Genomic DNA, 25589 nt, shown 5'->3' with positions numbered 1-25589 from the left:
GGCAGTAGGAGATTGAAGAGGGGAGGAAGCCATTACAGCCCCCTCACGCTGCCTGGATTCACGCGCCATCAGTGGTGGTGGCGCGTGGGAAGTCGCGCCGCCACTGTTCTTGCGGGTCCATAAGTCCTTCCTTGCAATTTCTGGAGTTTTTAGGGACTATTTTGTAAATTTTAAATTAATTAATGTAATTTTTATTTAGTTGTTTGAATTTGTATTGTGTAAATGTGATGTAAAAAAAAAAGAAGAAAAGAAAAGAAAAGAAAAGAAAAGAAAAATAAATAATAATAATAAAAAAGTTGTGTGTGTGTGTGTTTGTATTTTTTTTTATGTATGTTATTGTATAAAAAAGGGAATTTAATATTTTAATTTTACATGCACCAATATCTAAGGATAAATAAAATCATGTTTTATTTTCCATGAAAATGTGAGAACATGTTTCTACATATATTGTGAGAATTAATAACTGATTTATCAAAGCCTTAGAAGTGGTCTAAAGTTTTATTTTTAAAATTACATCAAGCCCATGAAGCTTGAAAGTGAATGTGTGGTGTCTTTTAGTTGTGAATGTTTTTCTATGGTAAAATGGCAGGAATAAAGAAGGATTTAATATTTTGATTGGATCACGCTGTAGAAGTATAAACTTGTACGGAAGTTGTATTTCTAAAATCCGATGAAAAGACAAAATTTTTAAAACTTCTTTAACACATCAAGTCCACGAAGTAGCTTACCTCAGGTAGGGTGCGTTAGGGGTGCTAATACCTTCCCTAACCACAACCAGTCCCTTACCCACGAATCTCTGACAAGACTAGTACATCCGGTTTCCTAGTAGCCCTCAATAAATTACTAGGTGGCGACTCCTAACGAACCAATTCAAGTAATGCAACAACGAGAAAAATCGCCAGCCGATGCAGCGCGAGATTTTCTGACGTGCGACAGAATAGCGACTCCACTGGGGAGGTACTGTTTCTGACAATATTGGACTAAGCTTTGTGTATTTGATGTGTTTAAATTTTGCCATTTTTGTCTTGTTTTATTTTATCCATGCATTTTTAGAATTGTTTCATGCATCACTTGTCTTTATTTTTGAAAGCACACACAAGCTTCTAAGTTAGGTGGGGAGTAGCGGTCTGCCTCATGACTTTCAGTCGGGGTCCAACTATGAGCTGAGTGTTTACTCGGTAATGGCGATCACACTGTGCCCCAACCATTTCTTGTAAACCCCTATACTGCCTTCACGTGAGGTGGTCACTGAGCAGTTCATAGACCCTTTTAAGACCAGGTAGAAAACCTACCCATGTTCACATAATGAATAGAACCTGTCCTTAGAATGTATGTGCTGTTGTTTTTGCATATGGGCGAACCCTTTTTGAAGCATCTTGAACTCAAGACTTGTGGGTGACAGAATGACCGTCACTCCGAAAATTTTCATTATAGAGTTTGGGCAAGAATCAAGATTCTTGTTTCATCATGCAAAAGTTACGATCATATGTCACCCCTTTGAAGGGCAAGTTCATCATATAGATTACATGTTCATACATTTGGCATGCATGCACCTGAAAGGAAAGATAGGTCCCCTACGAGTCGACAACACCTGACACAGAAGATGAAGAGTGTGCTCGCCGTAAAGTCCATTTTTAAGAAGAGTTGGAGTCTCTGAACACAAGTTTGACTCACCTCTAGCTTACTCGAGCAAATATTAAGAAATACCTCTAAGGAAGTTCCTTCCAACCGACTTATCATCTTTGTTCAAAACCCAACAACGACTCAGCTCGAAGAAATTAGGGGCCAACATGATTAAGAGCCTCAACACAATCTGAAGGGGAATTGCATCACCGTTGCAGAATGGAGCCTGTTCTTGTTCTGCCAAAAATAACCCTCAGTTTGATCATGCTTAAAAATTTTTTCTTGATTTTGTTTCAACCTGTTCCAGTTTTGTTGATAACTTGACTCAAAATTCCACAACGCTTTCCTTGTCAAATGAGCCTCTCCTGTTAATAAGATCATGTGTTTTCCTGTGTTCATAACATACCTTCATTTTTGTTGTTGTTTCATACAAAGAACATTTTGAACATGACTGTTAAGCATGAAGCCATTACATCAAGAATCCTTAGGTATGTTTCCCTTTTCTCCCAAAACTATGCATGATCGCACATGAGGATTTTTGGGAATTCAAAGTTTAGTACAAAAACAGAAATCATGTTGGTGTTTGTCCGAAACAAACGAGTTCTAAAAATTAGGGTGATTCCTTAGAGAGGTAACCATACACCTAGAAAACAAAAAAAAAAAAACACCATGAAGTGACTCTAAAGTTGAGTTTTGATTGCATGAATAATGAGAAATCACTTTGCATACTTGCATGAAGCAAGGCTTACCGATCCTAAATGCATGCATTTGAGATGAAGAAAGGCCATCTTTGATAATCCTTTCACAAGGCTGAAATATATCATTTCAATCCCCTTTTGAGCCTAATAAATTTTTCTTAAAAAATAACCTTGGCTAGGATCACACCCTACACTGGGGGGCAAGTGCAAAAAATCCATAATGATTGAAAGTGCCCAAATAACTCTTGGGGGTATGAAAAGTCTTCAACAATGAAAGTGCCCAAACAATACTAGAGGGTATAAAAGAAAATTTTCAATCATCAAAGGTGCCCATACAAAGCTGGGGGGCATAAAAAAAATCCAAAGGATCCAAAATTCTGAGCATAAAAAAAGAAGAAGCTAATGTAATGATGCTCAAAATCAAATGAAGAAAACAAAAACAAAGAGAAAGAGCCCAAGCCCAACACTGGGGGGGACCGTGGACCATTTTACAAATCAATTCCAAGGTCCAGAAATGTATAAACAAAAGAGTTTGGGATATAAGCACTAGTGATCCTAAGTCTTAAAGTCCCTTAAACACCTTTTGAGCCTACAAATATCATTTTCTTCACAGCCAAAAGCCTAAGCCTACATTACGTGCCTAATCAAGCCCTTTCTGATCAAAGGCAAGCAATCTAGATCGGTAGGCAGTGCTTTCTCATGCGAAACAAATTCATTATTCATGCAAATAAAATGAATGCTTTGAAGACGATCCTCAATAACCCTCAAATTGAAATTTAATCCTTTTGTGACCAACCAGATGTCACTTCATGTTCTTCACATTTTCACCAAAATCAAAACAAAAAGTTTTCATCACTTCTGAAAACCTCTCCATAAGAATCACTTGAATTTCTTTAGAATGAGTTTACTTTGAATCGATGTCAAAATGATTTCTGTGTCTGGAATAGCTTTGAAATTCCAAAAATTCTGTATGAAAACAACTCCTTGTCAAACCTTCCTTCACATAGCCTCATCCCCAAACCCGAATTGAATACTTGGGGGCATGATCAAGCTAGGGGGCAATAAAAAACATTTGGTAGAGCTGGCTCCATGATTCCCTTTCTAAGAAACTATTGGGCAAAATTGGCAACCTCTTGAGATAAAAGGGGCGGAGAACAAAAAAGTGATGACATCAAGTCTTTCCTAGAGGTCAAGATCGTAAGATATTTCTCGAGTAAGCAATGGGGACAAAAGCCATCAAAGATTACTATCAGAGACTCAAACTTCTGAGAAAAGGAGAACTCCATGAAGAAAAGGGGACCTATATTTCTCAGGTAAGTATACATGCATATTGATCATGATGCATTACTTTCTTCCTTGACAGATCGGTGTCTCACCATCACCTCTTTTTGAGCGGGTTGCTGAGTCCTCATCATTTAGATAGTGTGCTTTCTAGCCCTATCTACCTCCTTTTGAGTGCGCTTTAGAGCCCTCAACCATCTAAGGTAGTGTGTTTTCTGACCCTACCTCCCCTTTTGAGTGCGCCTTCGAGCCATCACTCCTTAGGTAGTGTGTTTTCCAACCCTACCTCCTTTCGAGCGGGTCTTCGAGCCCTCACCTCATAGGTAGTGTGTTTTCTAACCCTACCTCCTTTTGAATGCGCCTTAGAGCCCTCAACCACTTTAGGTAGTGCATTTTCCAACCCTACCTCTTTTTGAGTGCGCCTTCAAGCCCTCATCTCATGCGCCTTCAAGCCCTCAACCATCTAAGGTAGTGTGTTTTCTGACACTACCTCCTTTCGAGTGCGCCTTAGAGCCTTCGACCACCTTAGGTAGTGATTTTTCCAACCCTACCTCCTTTCGAGCGTGCCTTCGAGCCCTCACCTCATGGATAGTGTGTTTTCTAACCCTATCTCCTTTTGAGTGCGCCTTAGAGCCCTTGACCACCTTAGGTAGTGCGTTTTCCAACCCTATTTTCTTTTGAGTGCGTCTTTGAGCCCTCACCACTTTAGGTAATGCGTTTTCCAACCTTACCTCCTTCTTTGTGCGCTTTTGAGCCATCATCTCTCAGGTAGTGTGTTTTGTAACCCTACCTCATTTCGAGTGCGCCTTCAAGCCCTCAACCACCTTGGGTAATGTGATTACAAACCCTACCTCTTTTTGAGTGCACCTTCGAGTCCTCGATCACCGTAGGTAATGCGTTTTCCAACCTTACCTCTTTTTGAGTGCGCCTTTGAGCCCTTGATCACTTTAGGTAGTGCGTTTTCCAACCTTACCTCATTTCGAGTACGCCTTGAGCTCTCGATCACCTTAGGTAATGCGTTTTCCAACCTTACCTCTTTTCGAGTGCGCCTTTGAGCTCTCGATCACCTTAGGTAGTGCGTTTTCCAACCTTACTTCTTTTCGAGTGCGCCTTTGAGCCCTCAATCACCTCAGGTAGTGTGTTTTTCAACCTTATCTCTTTTCGAGTGCGCCTTTGAGCCCTCACCATTTTAGGTAATGTGTTTTCTAACCCTGCCTCCTTTCGAGTGCACCTTTGAGCCCTCGACCACTTTAGGTAGTGCGTTTTCCAAACCTTACCTCCTTTCGAGTGGGCCCTCGAGCCATCACTCCTTAGGTAGTGTGTTTTCCAACCCTGCCTCCTTTAGAGTGCGCCTTGGAGCACTCACCTCTTAGGTAGTGTGTTTTTCTAACCCTACCTCCTTTCGAATACGCTCTTCAGCCCTCGTTCCCCATCGAGTCCTATCATGTTATCCCTTTCAGACATTTTGCCTTTTCTCCCGGGTAGGCCACCCATTATAATCAGACCTCTTTCAAAACTCTTTTCATCTTCCATTTGGGCCGGTTGCCCATAATAATGAAACCATTTTGAGAAATCCTTGCATTTCTCCCCACCTTCAAACTTGTTCCATTTGGGTCGGTTGCCCATAACAATGAAACCATTTTGAGAAATCTTTGCATTTCTCACCACCTCTAAAATTTTCACTTGGGCAGGTCGCCCATTACAACAAGACCATTTTGAAAAATCTCTGCATTTTTCACCACTTTGAAAAATCTTTGCATTTTTCACCATTTTGAGAAATCTTCACATTTCTCACCACTTTGAAAAATCTCTGCATTTTTCACCTCTTTGAAATTTTTTTGTATTTTTCATCACTTTTCATCTGGGCAGGTCGCCCATCACAACAAGACCACTTTGAAAATTTTTGTATTTTTGAAAAAATCTTTGTATTTTTCAAAACCTTTCACCTGGGCGGGTCGCCCATTACAACAAGACCACTTTGAAAAATCGTTGCATTTTTCACCATTTTGAGAAATCTTCGCATTTCTCACCACTTTGAAAAATCTCTGCATTTTTCACCTCTTTGAAAAATCTTTGTATTTTTCATCACTTTTCATCTGGGCAGGTCGCTCATCACAACAAGACCACTTTGAAAATTTTTGTATTTTTGAAAAAATCTTTGTATTTTTCAAAACCTTTCACCTGGGCAGGTCGCCCATTACAACAAGACCACTTTGAAAAATCATTGCATTTTTCACCACTTTGAGACATCTTCGCATTTCTCAGCACCTTAAAAACTCTTTTCGTTTTCCATCTAGGCAGGTCGCCCATTACAACAAGATCACTTTTTTGTATTTTTCACCACTTTGAAAAATCTTTGTATTTTTCACTACTTTGGAACATCTTCGTGTTTTTCACCGGGGTAGGTCACCCATTACAATGAGACCACCACTTTGAAAAAACATTGTATTTTTCATCTCTGTAAAAATTTTTTTTGCGTTTTTCACTTGGGTAGGTCACTCATTATAATGAGACCACCTCAAAAATTTTCTTTGCTGGGTAGGTCACCTATAACAATTCGACCATTTCAAAATCTTTGAATTTTCAAAAACAATTTCCAGTTTTTACTCTAAGTGCGCTTTCTAGCCCTCAAGAGGATTCATCATTCCTCAACAAGATGAGTCAATCATATCTCATCCTTTTTTTTTTCTTCTTTACAATGCTTATTATCTAAAGTCTCTTACGAGACTTTCTATTATAAGCATTGTAAAGAGGGGCAACTGTCATAACCCAATTCTGGGTTATTCCCCAAAATTCATTTTTTTTTAAATAAAAAAAATAAAATAAAGGCTGGCAATGTGGAGAAAGCTGATAAAAAAAGACTGTAAAAATAGGCAAAAATCAAGCTGCAATTTTCGGAGGAATTTCAAGGCCTAATTGTACCCCATTATGCCCGAGAATAGAAAAATGCAAATTCGAAGGTCAAATTAAATGATTATTGGATGAATTTGCATGAAAATTAAGTCCAATGACATAATTAAATTTTTAATGGGCCAGTTTGATTTAATCATGGGCCAAATTAAATTTTAATTATGTTTAAGAATTAATTTAGGTCCAATTGAGGGATTTAATTAAGTGCAAGGATTTAATTATACTTTAAATTTTACCAAGTGAATTGATTGAAATTAGGGGCCAAACACAAAAATTGAGGGACCAATTTGGAGGCCCGAGAAATACTTTGCCTATAAATAGCAGCCTACAACTCAAATCTAAAAGGGGAGGGGGGGCAATTTTGACAAATAGAAAAGAGGAAAAGAAACCCTAAACCTAACTCTTTCTTCTCCTTAACCCAGCCGCCGCCACCAATCAGAGAGATTTTTCTTCTCTGCACACAGCCCCCGGTGGTCTTCATTTTTCAGACCCGGCTGGTTCCACCATTTCCCCCACTCGTTGAAATCAAATCAGAGCAGCCATTTTGCTCCCACTCCATTTCCTCCCAAAACCGGCACAACCCACCATCCTCCTCTCTCAGCCACAAATCAACCTCAATCTTTCCCTCAACTCTCACCAAGCAGTCGATTCCTTCTCCAGCCGAAACCAGAGAAGAAAAGGCAAACCCCCCCCTCCGTTCATTGGTCCTCCTCTCGGCCAAAAGTAAATAAGTTCTTCCCTGCAATTTCTGGAGTTTTTAGGGACTATTTTGTAAATTTTAAATTAATTAATGTAATTTTTATTTAATTGTTTGAATTTGTATTGTGTAAATGTGATGTAAAAAAAAATAAAATAAAAGAAAAAATAAATAATAATAATAATAAAAAAGTTGTGTGTGTGTGTTTGTATTTTTTTATGTATGTTATTGAATAAAAAAGGGAATTTAATATTTTAATTTTACATGCACCAATATCTAAGGATAGATAAAATCATGTTTTATTTTCCATGAAAATGTGAGAACATGTTTCTACATATATTGTGAGAATTAATAACTGATTTATCAAAGCCTTAGAAGTGGTCTAAAGTTTTACTTTTAAAATTACATCAAGCCCATGAAGCTTGAAAGTGAATGTGTGGTGTCTTTTAGTTATGAATGTTTTTCTATGGTAAAATGGCAGGAATAAAGAAGGATTTAATATTTTGATTGGATCACGCTGTAGAAGTAAAAACTTGTACGGAAGTTGTATTTCTAAAATTCGATGAAAAGATAAAATTTTTAAAACTTCTTTAACACATCAAGTCCACGAAGCAGCTTACCTCAGGTAGGGTGCGTTAGGGGTGCTAATACCTTCCCTAACCACAACTAGTCCCTTACCCACGAATCTCTGACAAGACTAGTACATCCGGTTTCCTAGTAGCTCTCAATAAATTACTAGGTGGCGACTCCTAACAAACCAATTCAAGCAATGCAACAACGAGAAAAATCGCCAGCCGATGCCGTGCGGGATTTTCTAACGTGCGACACATGTAACGAGTTTTAGGCTAATGACTCCTAGACCAGTTGGTCTTAGGGCATTAGGTGTTGAGACACCCCTATAAGCTTAGTAACTCGGGTTGCAGATATTGATACGTAGATAGTGCAATGTTTGATTTCCTTAAGCTTTTCTCCTTAACACATGTAACAAGCTTTGAGCCAATAACTCCCAAGTTAGTTGACTTTAGGGTATTAGGTGTTAAAAACACCCCTTTGGGCTTAATTGCTTAGGTTAGGGAGGCTACAAAACGAAACTTATCTATGTTTTTATTATCACCAATATTATCATTTTTTTTTTTGCAAATTTTATACTATCCCTTTCCCTTAGTTATTACCTTCAACAAAAGAACATAGATAATGTAATAATCCAACGTGCAACCCACAATCATATGTTAAAGTGTGTGTGTGAAAATGAAGGTTTACGAATACTTGTTAAATAAGTATATGAGCAGAATCAAGTGATAACAATGCGAGAGTTTGTAAACCTGAATATTTCAAGAAGTATTCTAATAAGCCTTGTTATGAATATTGCAAATAACCATTAGAAAATTTTACTAAGATACATCTCAAGAATAATTCCCCTTTACTCTGCCATCCTAGTAATAACAGTTTTGCCAAATGGATTTTTTTTTTATATAAAAAAAATAGTTAGTTGGTTATTTTTTTTTAAAACTACTACCCTCTCCCCCCAACCAAAACAAGACATTGTCGTCAATGTCCTAAGGTAGAAAGATAGAGTATAGAAGACATCACCTTAAACAACGAACAATGACAAACCTGAAACACACTTAAACAAATATAAGAAGTAACAAAACAAAATAATATGTTATTAATAAAACCACAAGACACAATGTTTCACAAATGAAGGCTCAAATCTAATCTAAGCTTTTTACGGCTTTCCTTAATTGACCAATCTAGGCGACTCATGCAGGGATCAATGATAAGGATGAAAGATTGTAGTTGGTCAATCAAGTGTTCAGCAGTAGCAGCAAAGATTATGATTTGTCATGTCGAAGATGTTCGAAATTCCTGTTCCACAGCTTGATCAAGGAAAGACAACAACTTATCATAAAAACTATTAATATTTAACAAACCTATAGGTTTATGGTGAATGTGCAATTGGGCCCAAGAAGAAATATGAAAGATCTCTTCCAATGTGCCCAGACCACCTGGTAAGGCAATGAAGGCATCAACATGGCTAAACATGGCGTTTAGTTGGTCAGACATTATGGAGACCTGTAGTTCCTCTCCAATTGTTTTTCCAATGATGTTCTCATTTGCTAAAGCTTTGGGGACAACCCCTAAAACTTGACTGCCTCCTAAAATGCAGCCATTGACACACCTCCCATTAACCCAAGGCTGCCTCCCCCATACACTAAATGAATCTTTCTCTCAGCTAGTACTTGACCAAGATGATTTGCTGATTCTAAAAACTGTTTTTCTTTCCTAGGATTGGATCCACCGAAAACACAAATATTTCTTATGTGATGACTTGAGGAACCTGCCATTTCTACACACTTCTATATTTGATGAATGTATATAGGATGAGTAGAAAAGAAGGGAAGGAAGAGAAGAATTTATAGATGAAAAATTGAAAATGCAATCATACCACCTATATTACAGGAAATACTTTTGTGCATGAGACTTATGGTGCCTACAGGACATTGCATGAACTCTGGGATGGTGAAATGTGAGAAGATTCCAGGTGTAAAAACACTGGATTTTTAATTACATTGAAGTTTATTTTTTAATTAATACCCCTCTTATGTTATTTTTTTAGCTTATTTAGCCTTTTTTAAATGATAATTATTTTTTCAATTACATTAAGTGTCTTTAATTTTTCATGAAGTAAATATGATTCATCTTTAATTTTTTTATATTTCATATAAATTAAATTTATTTTTATAATATAGATTGAATTTAATAAATAAATTCATTAAATACAATCGGATAAATATCATGTGTTATGCTATTAAATATTTTGATCTATATTTATCTCTTAATTTTTACAGTTTGGTTTTTATTTATCACCAATTTCTTTTTATATTGAATTATCCTGATGTCATGATCTAGGACACATGATAGACAAGTACTCTTGACATATCTCATGTTTATGTCATTGATTTCGTATGGTAGACCAGCTTTTTTCTAGAGTAATATTTTTTTTTGTTACCTTATTTTTATTGTGATATTAAATTAATCAAAATTTAACTTGATTATTAAAATTCTTAATTATCTCTAATATCTTTTATTAAAAAAAATTGATTGTACCTATAACATTGCACAAGAGTAATTTATAATAATCTCCTTCATGTATAGGTTGAGGCATCTTGAAACATTAGGGGTATCATGATTGTCGTTATCAACAACAACAAAAAATGTGATGATGATATTTGGTAAGAAACAACACCATTGGTATTTCTGTCACGATATTCAATAAAAAAGTGAAATCAAAATTACGATGTTCTTGAATTTTCTCATAAAAAACGTGATAGCAAATCCTAAGATAAACAATACCATATTAGTTCAATAACCATCCATACCTTAAGAAGTGTTTCAAGAGAAGTTTTCCTTGGAAATCAATTGTTTAAATTAAACTATAATAATTTATCCACAATTTTTCTTTAATGAATTAATATACACATTATTAAGAAATAAATATTTTATATAAAAAAGATCCAATTATCAATTCAATCCTGAAAGCAAATAAATTCTCAAGACATTTCCTAGGGATGAGCATTTTTTGTTCGGTTCGATTCAGTTTTTACTTGAAAAAACCAACCAAATTGAATTTTTATTTTTTCTTAATTCAGAATCGAAACCAGTTTAAACCGATCACTTTCGGTTCAGTTAATTGAGAAAACAATTTAGAAAAACCGAAACTATCAAGTTATGTTTCATGTGAAGGCCAAGTTGATGCCAACAAATGGACAAGATGGATGATAAATTGATTGGTCTAAATGGCAAGGATTTAAGCCGTGTACAAAGTGTAAAATAATGATCTATATGACAAAAGAACGAACTCATAAAAAACCCAAAACAACCAGTAAAATCCATGAAATTAAGACTGTTTCTAATTAAATTAGGTGGTTGTTTGGTATTGTGGCTGCGGGTAAGGTCCCACCATTAACTGTGGTGCAGCCACAGGTATCAAGAAGCAGCTCTCGGCTGCTTCTTGTAATAGGAAAATGGATGAACAGTGGAGCATTTTCTTCTAGCTCCACTGTTCACCCATTTTCTTCTATGAATAGTAAAATTGATCCGGCCGGACCGGTTCGGTTTAAAGCTAAAAATGCATTAAACCGGATTCGACCCAAGAAAATATATTTTTTTTATTTTTAATTATATTTTATTCAAAAAACTAGTGTTAAACATTATTCAATGACTACATAAATTAAACGAAGATCGCTTGATGACGTTGCATTTACAAAATTTGATTGCAATCTCAATTTCATACATGATGGAATTGTAGATAATTTAATGGAACAATAAAAAATATTTTATGTAAAGTGTGATTTATTTCATGATGTAATAACAATAGTTAAATCCACAATATTTAAATTAAAAACCATCAATATTAATATATATATTTTTAAATTATTTTATAACCTCAATTTATAAAATAATTTTTTTCAAACCACAACCATAATAGCTACTGCAATACCAAACACACTCTAGATAGCAAAAATTATGGAAAAAATATCCCTATTGCACATCTCTTTTATGCGAAAATAGACAACAAAAAATGTTTTCTTTCTCTTTCTCTTTTGTTTATAAATAATAATGATGGAATATATAATATGAAAGAGGGAAAGGCATAAATTTGGGGCAAATGTTTTCTATCCCTTTATCTTGTGTTTATGAAGGCTTGAGTTTTAAATTTTTTGATTTAGAAATCAAAGAATAATAAGAGAATTAGAGAAGGAGAGTGGTGAGAGAGTGACCATTTGCAAAACATTAGAGAAGGAGAGTGGTGAGAGAGGGAAGACATTTGGGAGAGGGGGGGCGGCTGAGAGCTGAAGGATGGAGAAGTTTGGTTTTAGGGTTTTTTTTTTTTTTTTTTTTATAGTGGGTTTAAATGTTGGTTGAACCGGTACGGTTCAGTCCAGTTCAATTGGTTTAATATTTCAAAAATCAAAACCGAACCGAACCGGTTTTTTTCTTAGGCTTTTTAATTGTTTCATTCGGTTTTATTTTTTAATTCGGTTTTTTTCGGTTAAATTTTTTCCAGTTTTTTCAGTTTAATCGGTTTTCGGTTTTTTTGCTCACCTCTAACATTACCCAATTATCCCTCACTCAAAATCATATTTATTAAATTTGATATGGCTTGGCATATTGATTTAGAACCTGATCCCTGTGGGTTTTATTTTGAACAATAATAGACTTACTTAGGGTGTGTTTGTTTACCGGAAAGTGGTTTTTGAGAAACCACTTTCCAAACTTTCCTGTGTTTGTTTGCCATTAGAAAAGTTGATCAACGAAAAACACTTTCCACTCAAAGGAAAATTTAGCTTGGTTTGCAGAAAAGTGTTTTCCTTTTATTTTGGGTGGAAAACACTTTTCAGAAGTTGTGAAAAATTTAGAAATGTCATATTATTTACTGATTATATGAACATTGATCCTCAAATTTTTGATTAATATATATTTTGTTTTTAATATTTGTTTTTCAATTTCATCCCTTAGAATTTAATTTTTATATTAACTTTGATCCTTATTTTTATAACTATTATTTGCTTTTCCCTTATCATTTTTTAATTTAAATTTTTTATCAATCAAATTTGGTCCCCATTCTTTTGATTGCTACTTCTTTTATTTGAAATAATTTATGAAATGTTAATTATTATGATTTTAATTTCTTTATCTTTCAATTTTTTTATTTTTTAGATTTGATCTCTATTATTTTGATTATTATTTATTTTATTTGAGATAATTTATGAAATTATATATTTTTTTTCAATTTCATTCTCATTCAACTTTTTAATTTGTAAGATTTGTTCCTCATTATTTTAATAAACTTGAAAAACAATAAAACTTTAATAAACTATTTTTCAGCTTATTTTCCATGACATAACTAAACACTGAAAAGTGTTTTTCAACTTATTTCCATCACACTACCAAACATTGAAATATAATTCATTTTCTAGGAATTCACTTTTTAAAAGAAAACTACATTACAGAAACAAATGGGGCCTCAGTAAAAACATGGTGAGACCTAATGTAGTTAATTTCAAGGATTTTGTTTTTCAATTTTTGTCCAATACAAAACAATATTGTTTTACAATATACTTAGGTTGACTCCAAAGCAAATAAATACTAGGCGGGTTCTTCATTTATTAGACATTATCCGAGTAACCCTCACTCAAAACCATAATTGTTAAACCTGATATGGTTTAACTCAAAACCTAATTTAAATAGGTTTTATTTTGAATATAAATGGACATTGATCAGTCAAATTAAGATGAAATTCTAATATTACAAATTTAAAGGATTTTTATTTTTAATTTTTTTAAATAATATTATTTTATAATAAATTTAATTTATTTGTCAACTCCCCAATCTTAAATTAAATTCAATACCCATGAGTAAAACTTATGGCATAAAAAGAGTTATTAAAATAAAAATATTTTATCACATATTATAATAATATGGGTATTATATTCATGGGGAACCCTTTAGTACTGAAGAAACAAGAAAGAAAACTATCCGTTAAAAGCCTAGAAAAATCAAATCGACATCACAATCCTCTTCCCTGTAGGAAAAGAGTAACGTTAAAAACAACCCGTCTGTTACACTTTCACTTCATTGATTTTGATTTACAGTAGATGAAAAAAAATTCCTTGATCTTTCAAGTTCGATCTTTTCTTTGCGTGTTAAATTCTGGAACAACAATGGAGTTCCACGGTGGAGACAAAGTAGAAGTATGTAGCGAAGAGGAAGGATTTCTTGGATCATATTATGCAGTGACAGCGGTCAAGAACTTAGTGGAAGAGGAAGACATGTCAAAGCATCTGATAGAGACCCAGCGCTAAAACACACCGCTGGAGCACTCTGCTCAACAGCCTTAACCTGCGCACCCACCCAACACCTAAACCATTAACTCGCCCGCTCAAACCCAGTCCTCCACTACTCCTCATCTTCTTCTTCTTCTTCAAGCCAAACCCCTTTATAGTCGATGGAGTGGCAATTTCGTAAGTTTTCTTGCTAATCTTGCTCCGCTACGCCGTGGTTTTAGTGCCTGTATTTGTTACTTAGAAGTTAGGGTTTGAGACTCCGATTTTTGTATATTCTGTGAATTTCTGGAAGTTGAAAACCTAGTTAGCAGTTGTTAGTTTTTTTAAGCATTTATTTTTTAATCTTGGAAACTGTTATTTATTTATTTATTTATTTTTATTTTCTTGCTTCAAAAATCATGGAATAATTTCAGATTTTGGCTCGTACACAGATAGGCAGAAGATAATTTCCTGCTTACAAAAGCCTTGTGAAATCTCTCTCTCTCTCTCTCAAACAAATTTATTTGTTTTTGTAATTGATTGAAAAAGAAAGAAAAAAAAAAAAAGGGGAATAAACAAAGACAGAAGATGGCGACGACAGAATCGTTGGTGGCGCAAATCCAAGGGCTATCAAGCAACGCAGTGGATTTTGGTTTGTTATCGATTCACTAGAAGAAAGCAGATGAAGTGCTACATGATGAGTCGACTCGGCTTTTGGCTTTTCTTGAACAGCTCAACCCGACTCTTCACCCACTCGGTTATCTTTATTTTTTGTGAGTCGCAACATTATTCTTTATTTTTTCTTAAAACAAAATACGTTCACTGTGATATGTTTAGCTAGTTAAATTATTATTATTGTTATGAGATAGTTTTACTGTTAAAAAGAAGAAGAAAGAAGTTTTGGAAGTTTTAGGGTTCATTGTGTTAGAAATGGATGGTTGTTGAAATTGAAGAAAGACTAAGTTTTGAAATAAGAAGAAGAAGAAGGGTATGAGTATTATGTTGATTTGGGTTTAGAGAATGAGTTCTTTCGTGGTTTTTTATTTTAATTTTTATATATAATTGTGTGTGTATTTATTTACTTATTTATAAGTGGTGAATGGGTGGCAGAGAGGCATGCACTTCTGGGCCAGTTACCAATGAGCAAGTGAGAAGACTAGTTTTCATCCTTTCCAGGTTTCTCACTTGTTGTGTTCCAGACCAGATTCGTTTGGCGTCGGAAAAGTGTATTTTATTTTTGTTTACCCTTGATTAAATTTAAAATGTGTGTGAGTAGAATGTTGTTTTTCTATTTACTTAGTTGATGCTAACTAATCTTTTTGAGTTGGCAGTCATAGCTGTTAGTAAGAGATTCAAAGACCAAGTTTTGATGCTTGATGTACCAATGCGTGGTGTGGCCCCTTTGCTGGAAGCTGTGAAAAAACTGCGCACTTCCTCTGAACATTTGACTGCTTTGCATCCAGATTTTCTTCAACTTTGTTTGCTGGGTAAGTGCTATAAAACTGGTCTTTCCATTCTGGAGGATGATATTTTTTAGGTTGATCAGCCACGGGACTTTTTTCTCTATTGTTGAGACAGGTTTGATGGCCTAATTTTTTGTGATCTAGGAGCATGATCTATTCTTGTCGAGTTATTTTGACTCAAAGGAAACCTATGTTCCAGTTTGTTAACACTATTACAATTTGTTATATTTTCTAGTTCTGCAATGAGTTTTCTGTTCTGAAGGACAAGCTAGAGCACTTCCAAGACATCATTGTTTTGCTAACATCACTGTTTTGCTACTTAATTATGCATGGTGGATAAATTGAGAAACCAAATTGGTTCCCTTAGAGATGCCTTCTATGATGAATTCATTTCTATAGGAGATGCCTTTGTGATGGATGATTTCCGCACAATTATGTTGGTTCATTTACATTTTCATTGAGTCACTTTCTCATTAAGTAGTATATGGTAATAAAATTACCCAAATGTTTCAAGTTTCATTGCATGCTATGATGCCATATGATACTTAGTAAATGCGTTGAGTTTTTGGTGTCTCTTATTTTGCACCCTTACTAATAATTGGATATTTTAAAGTGGGAAATGTAATGTTGAGGAGGAGATTAAATATGGCCTCCCAATAAAGGAATGTATAAATGGTGCAGGAGGCTTATAGAGTTGATGAAACTTGGAAAGAACTTAACATTTAACATTGTTCTAGTTTCAAGGCAATGACATTTAAGGCATGCGTTCTTGCATGTCATTGGTGAAGAGTTCTAGGCCTTTTGATTTACTTGATTTAAACTTGTCAGTTTATTAGCATTTGCATATGGCTTTAGGTGGAATCTCGAAACTGGCATTTTTATTTTTTTCAGGCATTTAACCTGGTTGCTTAGTTCTCTTCATTATGCAACCAACAATAGGCAGGGTATCCACTCACTCAGCAGTGTAACAAGTTTTTCATTAGCAGCAGATTTGTGACCATATCTAATGCTCGTTTTCTTCTTGATGCAGAGAACCAAAATCATATCGGATCTGCTGATATCTGTTTCCAAAGAATAGAGACAAGCCAGGATTAAAGTTTGCGAAGATTCCTTAAGACTTGGTAGTGTGGGTATTATCGGGTATACTCACATCTTTTTAAGCTTGTCCTGAATGTGCTTGAATGATCTCTCTTGGTGTTCTTTGTGAGTGATAAAAGTAGAGATAAAAGATAATGATAAATAGGCCACAAATTAGATAATCCAGTTTGCAAGTTTTGGATTGTATAACATGCATGATGCGTTGAAGAAATAACAAAAAAACTAAAAGGATTGGTGAATCCACTGTATATCAAGAGACAACTTCCTATTCAATGGAAAAGTGCAAAGTGCTTCTTGGCTGGCTTTTTTACCTCTTCCTCAGCTCTTTTTGGCTGGCTTTCCCGCCCTTCTATTCAGCTTATGTTGGTGGGCTTGGGCTAGGAGCATGCTTATATTTTTTTTTGTTGTGTTAATTTTCCTTCATTCAGCATGGGGCATTATGTTTTTTGGTTTGGGTTTCATTTGCTGGAGCTGGGATTGGGGCTGCTAGCTATTGGGGCTCATCTTCTCCTTTGTTTATGTGAATTTTTGTCTCTTTTTCCTGGTTTTCCTGCACTCCTCTTCTCTTTCTCCATCGAAGCCACCAAGAACTGAGCTGTTAGGGTAAGGTGGGATTGCTTTTGTGTCTCTATTTGCCTTGCAATGATGGCGTGACTCATCAGCCTTCTTTTTCTTTCCTTTTGTCTGGGTTTTGGCTTGCTGTTTTTGGGGGATTTGGTGCTGATCTCAAAGGCTTTTGGCTCTGATTCGTCGGTCCTCTTTGCTTTATTGATGCAATGGAATTGCTGCCCATGAAAGGTGCTCCAAGTGGCAAGTTGTGCAGGACGTTTGCAGGTTATACAAGGTGTTTTGGTGTTGGGAAAGGTGTTGATCCTACGTGGGGCTGGATTTGTTTTGGGTTACCCAATCCATCTTCTCTGTTTGGGGGTTATAGGTATGGTTTTCATTTAGTTAGGTTTGGTGATGACTGGTTCTCGGCTTGGTTTGGTTTGATTTGCTTTTTTATTTATTGCTATTCAGTACATCCTTGCCATGTTAAGTTAATTGAATTTAGGCTGAGTAGCATGTTAGCTATGGCAATCATGCCTTCTGCCCTAATTGCCATCTTTCTCATCATAGGCAGATGGGGTTTGGCTTTTTGGGTTGTGTCTGTTTGAGTCTGATTAGAAGACTTGTAGAGAAGTTCTTATGTTATCTTCTCTCTGTTTTCCATTGTTTTGCATTCATGCTCTCTTTTTCTCAGCGATTTAGCTCTACTTGGATTCCAATTACTATCATTTGTTTATTGTTAACTTCCAAGTTCTCTTTCTTATCCCATTAAGAGTGTTTGTCATTTTGCTCTTATTTGTTGTTGTGAGTTTGATTTTTGCAGTTTTATAAAGCTCAACTCTTTTTTGCAGTTTCTTTTCTCAGGCCTTCGGTACCTTTTATGACTTTTTTCTGTCACAGCCACCTGGTGTTCCATGGCTTGGGTTGTTTTTTGTTGCTCCAATTCTAAAATTGTCATTATAGCCTATGTTATTCTCTCTCTTTTTTCCATTGTTTTGCATTCCTACTCTCTTTTTCTTAGCGGTTTAGCTTTACTTGGATTCCAATTACTGTTATTGATTTATTGTTAGCTTCCAGCTTCATATTATTCTTTCTTATCCCATTGTCTTGCGTTAGTCATTTTGCTCTTTACTTTTTGTGTTATGAGTTTGATTTTTGCAGTTTTATAAAGCTCATCTCTTTTTTGCTGCTTCCTTTCTCAGGTTTTCAGTACTTTTTATGACTTTTTCTTGTCGCAGCCACCTGGTGTTCCACGGCTTGGGTTTCTTGTTGCTCCAATTCTAAAATTGCCATTATAGCCTATGTATTACAGGTGTGCTTCTTTTAGAGCCCATTCAGGTGTGTTATTTTGGGGGGCTTTTTATTAATTTTAAGAGCATATCTGAGTTTTCTGCTCTTTTTTTTTTTGCACACCTTTATGGCTTGGTTTAATCTGGTGTTCTTTTTCTGGTGGTGTCCTGCTTTCAGGAATATCATGTATCGGGTATCCCATTGGTAATATTTTTTCAGGTACAGACAATGTTCAAGCTGCTCAAAAATTTACTACAGGCTTGGATGCTACGCGACTTTCAAAGTTCCCTAAATATAGGTAACTTCAGTTTTGTTCTGGGATTTAGCTCCTTTTGAACTTCATGTTTGTGCTGGCTATAATTTAGAAGGATAAAAAAACTTTAATTTCTTCCGCTTTGTCATACCTTGCTATAAACCATCATGTTCTGTCCACTGGTATATTTTTGAATACCAATCACACACTTCAGGTCTTTACTTGTAAATATTGCTTGCATGTATGTATGACACATAATTATGCTTTTCATGTTTGTATCCATGAAATGACATTCTTATATGATATATATATCTGGCTGAATATAACTCTATAAGGAAACAAAAACATATTTTGTTCTGAAGCACATAAAGTGAATAAATACTGATGAAGAAATTATAATGACACAAACTATGGGACCTGGAATAAAATGATTGGATAGCAGCCAAACCCAAATGCTCAATGGGGAGTATCTGCCATTGGACTTTGAAGGACATTATCCTTTAAATCTTAACTTTGCAAATAATACCTGCATATATGTTTAAAAATTATGGATGCAAATTCAATTGGGAAAGGACTTGGTGATGTTTATAGCATATGTTAGTAGAACTCATGCACTGATACCTCGTATATCATAATTCACAATTCACATTCTCTGGCATTCTATGTGAACCATGCTATGATACATGTTCTTGGAACTTTTTTTGTTTATGTTGCAAGGATGCAGTAATACCTAGGATGGCTTATACTTGCTTATAAGTACATGCATTTGATGATTTATATATTCAATGTGTTGTCTATGTTGGTTATCTATACATCTGGTTATTTTCTGAATGTATATTTCTAGTGGTTGTGGAGTTGCAGCGATGAGAGCGAAGATAGTGAAGAAGAATAATCAACAAGTGGCTAATAGCTGATTGCATATCCCTATTATTTTTGTGTTCTTCAAGAGAGGTATGCAAAAACCTTGAGCGAAGACAATAAGGAAGTTTGGTCAAATGCTATGTGTGGCGACTCTTGGTCATAGGAGTACATAGTCATATTTAATCATAGGAAGATGATAAATGGCTTAACACCATCAATTTTGGACGTGGATTATAGCGGGGGATTTTAGCTTTTGTTTTTGTTAACCCTTGCAATTGTTGAGGAATAGAGAAAGGCGCTCGACACAATCCCCCTTTTTTTTTTTTCTAATTTATGTCCTAACTGTCCTTAAATTTTGTAATTATTGCAAGCAGCAGGGGCACATTATTAAGGATTGTACTATTCATCCTTCACGCTCCAACAAAGTCTATCATGTTGTTGTTACTAGTGACTTACAGCCAGTTATGCCTATATAGGTGGTCATAATGTTTTCTTTCATGATTTAATTTTCAGAGACAGTTATTAGAAACCAAGGAGGTTGTTGAGCGGCAGCGGAAATCATTGAAGAAGCGACAATCTGGTAAAACATATTTCTTGTAATATTTGGCAATAACTTCTTTCTACGCTTTGTGCATGTTTTTGGCACTTTTCAAACTATGGTTAAGGCATTTATATACCAAGAAAGGATCATTGGTGATCTTTAGTCACAAGGCATTGGTGCTGTCTATACTCTAAATTATTGGCGTATGTCTCTAGCTATGAGAAACTGTCTGAAGGTTTTGTGGCATTCTAAGTTACTGCTATATTTATGATCTGCTTTCTGACAGGCCTCTTGCTTGCTGTAATGCATGCCTATATGTTGATGGGTGTATGGTAATATATTGCCCCAAATGTTTTTGTATATTCGTTGCTAACTCAGGTAGGTGACTTTTTGGAAGAAAATAGTTTATTATCATTTATTATTGCCACCCATTGCACTAAAGGTGATAGACTGATGTTGAACTGATGTGTCCTGACCTCAAACCCCAGAAAAATAATTTTTAGATTTTAAATCATTGGTATGCCCTTTTAAACCTTCTTGGGAAAGGAGGATTTAGCGAGGTTTACAAAGCCAAAACTTCAGCAAGTAGTTTCATTTGATAATAGAAACATTAACCTTTGCATGTTTGACTTGTTGCTCACCTGCTATTTAGTGATGGAGTCTATTTAGACCTCCATGAGAATTCAAAAAAGTTGGTTATCACCGTATATAATTGACTGCTTAAGCTTCATCTATTTAACCTTCTTTAAAATGCCTTTTCTTGGGATGTTGGTTGATGTCCGGTCAACTTGAGTTTTGTTTTACCAAATGCTCTTTGGCAAACGCCCTTTTAGGCATGACCAAACTCAAGAACGAATACTACGCGAAGACATAATTATAAAAGCTTTCAGGGTTGAATTCCGTACAAAGCCTACTATCTCAAATGAGGTGAAGGTGCGTTTGATTTGAGTCTGACAGTTTTCACAACATATTTTCTTTGGTCTTATTCTCACAGAAATAGTGGATGTTGATTTTTGTATGTGCATATGATGGATTACATGATTTGATTCGTCAATGTTTGACCTATATAACCAAGCAGAGAGACCAAATGTTTTGACCATTGCTCAAGATCCATATCTTACAATGTATAACTGGATCAGAAACTACTTCCCACAATGTATAATTCCTGCATCTTCTGTAAGAAATTGTCCATCATGTAATCCAGCGCGCCGAGATTCATGTTGAGAAAGCATGGTAGTTTCATAAATCTGTCATTTATTAAAAGTATGGTCATTTAATATGTATATCATCACTTTGTCATCATATATGTGTTTATGTGTAATCCTTTTGAAATCATGAAATTTTGGAAATGTTAACAGTGTATAGTGCACCTTATGAGAGTTAAAAGTGGGGCAGCAAGGATCAAGACGGGGATGCGGGATGCATTTCTTTGTTGTTGTTCCTTGTTTTTAGGAACTGATTGGATCTTGGTTAATTTATTAATTTTCTTGTGCTTTCTTTGTTTCATCAATTTATTTGACTTTAGCTTGATCCATTTAAAATGAGCTATCCTGTGCTTTCTCTTACAAGTGTCTTCTACAGTTGGAGATAATGGACCTGACAAGAATATTTTTTTTTCATTGTGAGTGATCATGTCCTTGAGTTGTTGTTGTTGGTGTCCTTTTCAATAAATTTTTATTGGAGTTAATTGATATCAAAATTTTGTTATGGGCTTACACTACGTTTCTTTAGTAGCCACTCGTTTTGTATTGAGTGATCTCTTTCATAACCTATTCAATTATGACAGGCATCAACTACTCGATGTATGTTTCCTCATACACTCTCATTTCCAATCTATGAGATTGAGGTATTTTCTCAATGTCACCCTTTTAAGTTTGTATTCTAATAATTGCTGTTATTTAATAGGGATGTGCAGGACATCAAGTTTTATCTGCTGAAGTTTTAGATATTACATGGTCCTTAATTGAAGGGGCAGGAACTAAATGATGCTAACTCATTTTCTAAAGTCATAACACAATAACTCTAAAGTGTGTTTTGAGTTGTTTCTAGAAACTTTATTTTAATATTTCACTATAAAAAGATTTTTTGACTAACCGTTCTTCTAGGTGTTTTTGACAGGATGGATAGACTCATTGGCTGAAGTCAGAACACAAGAACTTTGCACTGTGAATTTGCTTTATTGTTTCTTTATGTGATAAATGACTGGTCTGAGCTTCAGTTTTTTGTTCTTGCCTTTTAATATAATGTTAAAGTATTATGTCTTGTAATCAATGTTTTAAATCAAGTCACAACATAAGAACTCTGGACTGTGAATTTGCTTTATTGTTTCTTTATGTGATAAATGACTAGTCTGAGCTTCAATTTTTTATTCTTGCCTTTTAATATATATTGTTAAACTATTATGTCTTGTAATCAATGTTTTAAATCAATTTATCTTGCTTGATTTGCCGATTGTTATCTTTGCTGAAATCTTAGAAGATGATGTTTTGATCTTCCTCCACATGTACTCGTTACGTACTGAGATAGGTCATGTTTACATGGTTTTACTAAAGCATTTAGCTTTTCAAAAGTGACATGCTCTCTTTTATTGGAATGTATAGCTATTAGTGGAGTGTGAAAGAGTTGCATAAAATGCTTCATTGGTGCAATGAGCAACTTCAGTAGTTCAACCATGTAAATAAGAAGGCACTAGATCAACATGTAAATTTCTCTGAGAAACAGGAGGAACTCTAGAAAGGCAAGCTGAACTTGAGGCGAGTGACGAGGTACTACGGTACTGGATTTTAATGCTTAAATGTCTTCTGTTGTACTTATTGTTTTTAATGTGAGATTATGATTTATGTATCTTTACTTCAACGACAAACATAAGCCATAAAAATACAGTCTGAGCTTGAGTTTGATGTGAAAGACCTGCTAGAGTGAATTTCAGGACATGTCCAAGATAAGGTATCAAACTCTAACAAAGAGAAAAATGCTAATTATTTTTTGGGGATAAAGAATGTAGAATGCTTTTATTTAACATGTGCTTTGCTTTCAGGATGATGCGTGTGCTATGCTAAAATGTAAGGTATTTCCTCAATTAAAATTTTCTACATATTACAACCTAAGCTACAATTTTAGCTGAAAGTGCCTCACAATAGGTTTTTGTCCTTTACTGTCAATAAACTAATCGATACAACTAACATGGTAGATATTAATAAAACACAGTCTAGTAGATGGTGAATTTGCAAATAAGTAATTAAAACATCATTATTTAAGAATTATTTGGATATTTTGTTACTTAAATTAATATGTTACGGATTTTATACCTGCTTTGATTTGACCTAGTGAAGGATTTAGGGGACTTGTATAGGCACGCATATTTTTTAGTCTTAATGCTTGATGCTTGTTCAGTGAAATTTGATTTTTTGCAATTTTACAGGTTTCCTTACTCTTGTGGATATCAACTCTTCTACTTTCGTTGTAGATTCAAGGAAGCTTCTTGTGGATTTCTAGGTTTTTCTTTCCTTCACTCATTGTTGGGTGATTTTTCGTTTTAGTCCAAGGAACTGGAACCATCATGTTATGAGAAATAATTGATTTTTCTTTTCCACGTTAACTGGACACTTTGATGATGAGTTTTTTTACCTTTTCCAGATGCTGTACTGGCTACAAATGTTCAGGATTTATTCAAGGTCTATAGAAGTAACTAGTAGATGCTCGCCATTAAACTAAAAACAAGACCTCTTTGAGAATTTCTAGTTTTATGATGAACTATCTTCAAGTTTTATGTGTACATGTATGTATTAATTGAAATTAGATGAAGATGTTTTGTTAGTGTATGCAATTGAACTTCTTAACTCTGTTGTTGCAAGTCCGCATGCCTCTCTTGCCATTTCCTTTATATTATGATGTTTTGATGTTAAATAAGTCATTTACTTTGTGTATCCCGAGAGAAACTTCAAGAAGAAAATTATAAGCTGAATGCAGACTTCAAAGAGCGAAATGCCTATGTTGAGAGCTGCAAAGCTGAAATCGTCCTTTTCTAATCTCGTGAAGGATTCAATCATCATAAAGCACAAAGAAACAAGCTACAGGATGAGCAAAAGTATGTATCGTTTTCTCTTTCTATTTTGGTCAGGCTTATTGAAAGGGCATAGTTTGACTAGACTTTTCTGCTTGTAGATCAATGTGGAAAAAGGAAAGTGAACTTACTGTTGAATTTGATAAGCTAAGAACACAAGTGTTCTTATTCCTTTGCCATTGGGTCCTTTTTGTAGGAAAAATCTCTTGTAGATGTTACTAATCAAATAGATCACCTTAAAGCCAGTGTGACCACGAGACAAGGTGAGGTGGGCATAGAGCTCATTGATCACTAACACTAAAGGAAAAACATGAACTATCCCAACTGAACTAAGAAATAAAAGATCTTATAGAGGAGCTTATTAAATTTAGAACAGATCGCATCGAGGTAAGATATCTCAACCTTGTTGAGAAGCAACTGTAGAGTATCCCTAACAGGTATTTATGATTTTCTTTCTGTTAAAGACTCTTGCTTGTTGTCATGCATGCCTATATGCTGATGGGTGTATGGTAATAAATTGCCCCAAAAGTTTCTGTATATTTGTTGCTAACTCAGGTGTGTGACTTTTAGGAAGAAAATAGTTTATTATCGTTTATTATTGCCACCTGTTGCACTAGAGGTGATAGACTGATATTGCACTGATGTGTGCCTCAAACCCTAGAAAAATAATATTACTTATCACTGAAAAATGAGTAAATAAAAAGAAAAGAATTATTGCTCATGCTTTTACAATGTCAATCTGCTATTTGTGATTTATTAAGATACTTTCTGAGTATTAACATTAGTTTCTATTGCTATAAAGGCAAAGGTGATGGTACAGATGTAGAATCTAGAGCATAAGAAGAAAATTTCCTCATCCAGGATGAGATTTCTAAATCTTGTCTAGTGAGCTTCATGCGTGTAAGTCATTCTTTATGGTGATGCTGCATTTTGCAAGTACTGCAAAAGTTGCAAGTGCTCCATTATACATGCATCCCTTGTTATTGAATTGTTGACTCTCTATAGGAGGAAGATACAATTTTGCATGAGAGAGACGGCTTATACTGAATTGAAAAGGATACGAGATGAGGATGATTCACGTTTTAATAATTTTTAGATTTTAAATCATCGATATGCCCTTTTAAACCTTCTTGGGAAAGGAGGATTTAGTGAGGTTTACAAGGTCCGAACTTCGGCAAGTAGTTTCATTTGATGATAGAAACATTAACCCATGTTTGTTTGATGAAAATTCATATTTACCATGACAAGAGTATGGATCATTTTGTTGCCAATATTGGCAATTGTAAAAGCACATTCTTTTGCAATGATTTGAAGTGAGAAATTTCCAGCGGGCTTATGATTTGGTGGAGCATAGGTATGTTGCATGGTTTGAATGTTCAATGGAGTGAGGATAAGAAGCCAAGTTGCATACGGCACGCATTGCGAGAGTATGTTG

The 25589-nt window shown here is 35.0% G+C and overlaps 1 long non-coding RNA gene across 13 annotated transcripts; it reads left to right on the top strand.

Annotated features, from left to right (window-relative positions):
- The first annotated feature begins 13778 nt into the window (after nucleotides 1–13778).
- LOC118046125 (uncharacterized) lies at nucleotides 13779–23706 on the top strand. 13 transcript variants are annotated; one of them, XR_012168422.1, is made up of 14 exons: nucleotides 13779–14234; nucleotides 14586–14809; nucleotides 15147–15262; nucleotides 15368–15523; nucleotides 16530–17200; nucleotides 17330–17531; nucleotides 18385–18458; nucleotides 18614–18734; nucleotides 19534–19640; nucleotides 20064–20130; nucleotides 21673–21712; nucleotides 21878–21937; nucleotides 22197–23158; nucleotides 23513–23706. It is a non-coding gene; the product is annotated as an uncharacterized lncRNA (long non-coding RNA). The 13 variants fall into 13 exon arrangements; XR_012168418.1 differs by having other exon boundaries at nucleotides 16530–16639; nucleotides 17178–17200; nucleotides 20064–21712; nucleotides 21878–23158; XR_012168416.1 differs by having other exon boundaries at nucleotides 21878–23158.
- Nucleotides 23707–25589: the final 1883 nt, after the last annotated feature.

This window comes from Populus alba, chromosome 17, assembly GCF_005239225.2.
Source record: "Populus alba chromosome 17, ASM523922v2, whole genome shotgun sequence".
NCBI lineage: Eukaryota > Viridiplantae > Streptophyta > Magnoliopsida > Malpighiales > Salicaceae > Populus > Populus alba.
The sequence above is the reverse complement of the archived record's forward strand: the minus strand, read 5'-3'. Positions and strand labels throughout refer to the sequence as shown.